General features: G+C 47.5%; 1 long non-coding RNA gene across 1 annotated transcript; it reads right to left on the bottom strand.

The window, feature by feature from the left end:
• Positions 1–29: 29 nt before the first annotated feature.
• Positions 30–1,847, bottom strand: LOC130588493 (uncharacterized). Its single transcript, XR_008966973.1, has 3 exons — positions 1,639–1,847; positions 904–1,037; positions 30–111 (listed from the first exon to the last, which is right to left on the bottom strand). It is a non-coding gene; the product is annotated as an uncharacterized LOC130588493 (long non-coding RNA).
• Positions 1,848–1,869: the final 22 nt, after the last annotated feature.

The following is a 1,869-nucleotide window of genomic DNA, read 5'->3' as shown; positions in this document are numbered from 1 at the left end:
GGGGGGGAATGACAGGCCCTCACCTTCTGAATCATGAGCCAGGTCTCTGTTAATGAATTTTCTTTTCCTGACATTTGTCGGTCTCTCATTACAGTTTCTCCCACGCGGATTCTATAAACAGGAAAGATCAGTTACTTTAGAAATTTGAGGTTTGAGATTTGGTTGGGCTTGTTTTGGGYTTTTTTTTTTAATCAAGAATATGTAAAGTTGGCATAAATTCATACATTTTCAAACAGGGAAATGGTCATCTTGCAAGCCTTCAATTTCCAACAAAAGATACTGCTGAGCACCTAACATCCTCTGARAGATTCCTGTGTCTAAATGCAACACATTTCTATCTATGTAGACATCTATTTGTACAGATACATACATAATGTGCTCAAGCAGCAACACAATACCAATCATGTATTTTTAGCATCTTAAGTATATAAACCTATACAATAGCCCATAAATCCCCATAGCATAAGCTATGCAGGAGAATACAGATATGAAATTATAATAGACCACTTTGTTTCCCTTGTGTTACTTATAAAATTGTTTGCAAAGTCCTGAAAGGAAAAAAAAGAGAGAGAAGAAAAAAAAAGGTTAATGTTTGCCTCAACTTCATTCTTCTGAACGTTGCAGGCAAACGCAGCCAGAAACTTTGAATGCAGCTGCTRCTGCTCTCGCCTCCCTCATCCGCTAATCATGTGCATGATTTTTTAATCATCCCAAAACTGTCTTTAAAAGAACACGATGCTTTATTGCAATAACTAAGAAGATAKGCTCATCTTGCAGGCAAAGCTCCCAGATGAAGAGTCGCCCTTACAGCCGTAACAAAGCAGAGACTGTTTCTATAAAACTCCCCCACAGAAATAAGTCGGAGTCAAGTTTATAAACACCAACTTTGAACYGATCACTCACATTGGTGACCATGTAAGGCACTTGCTGGTCATAAAATCCATCCATTCTGCAGCTCTTCCACGAGTCTTAGCTCAGTGTTTTATTTACTGGGCATTTGATCTGGAGATTTCGTCGGGATCTGGACTCCAATCAGCCTGGAGGGGAATACAAGATGGCTTTTAGATTTAAAAAAAAAATATAATTTGAAAACAAGTTACAAAAATCGAAATCAACAAAAAAAAAAAAAAAAAAAAAAAAAAAAAAAAAAAAAAAAAAAAAAAAAAAAAGCAACAGCATGAATGAACTGCTTGCATTTGCATACCTAATTAACCTCAAAGAGTCCCATTCATAAAAAAACAACCCTCCCTTCTCTGCCTTCACCTGGGTTACCCGCTCCTGCCAGCTAAACGCGGAGCYAAAGCACTCCGCGGCGGCGGCCAGCAGGGCGAGAGGCAGGGCTTTATTTACACTGCGCGCCGCACCCGCGGGCGATCCGCGCCGGCGGCAGCCGCGGCTCGGCGAACGTGGGCTCAACTCGTAATGGCGAACGCGGGTCTCGGCGCGCACCTCGCGGCGGCGGCGGCGCCCGGCGGCCACGCACACCCCGCGCACACACACACACAGACACAGACACACACCCGGCCCCCCCGCCCCGCGCACCGGCCACCTTCTCCCACAGGATCGCTCCCGCGGCCCCGCCGCCGCCGCCGCGCAATCCTGAGGGGCGCCGGGCAAAGTTGCGGGGGGAAGACCCACCTGAAGGCCACGCGCGGCGATCGGCTGCAAAAAAAAAAAAAATTCCCTCCAAATTTAATAAAAACATTAATTATTCCCCGGCACTTCCCCCTCGGAAGCCGCGAGCGCCACTGACAGAGCTCAATCCCGTGGTTTTTCCTCTCCTCCTCCTCCAGGGGCCCCCGAGCCGCGCCGGCGGATCCCCGCCGCCCATTGGCTCCCCGCGCCCCCCGCCGGATCGCCGGATCGCCG

This window comes from Malurus melanocephalus, unplaced genomic scaffold, assembly GCF_030028575.1.
Source record: "Malurus melanocephalus ecotype Western Australia unplaced genomic scaffold, MMel_1.1 scaffold_5612, whole genome shotgun sequence".
NCBI classification, from domain to species: domain Eukaryota; kingdom Metazoa; phylum Chordata; class Aves; order Passeriformes; family Maluridae; genus Malurus; species Malurus melanocephalus.
The sequence above is the reverse complement of the archived record's forward strand: the minus strand, read 5'-3'. Positions and strand labels throughout refer to the sequence as shown.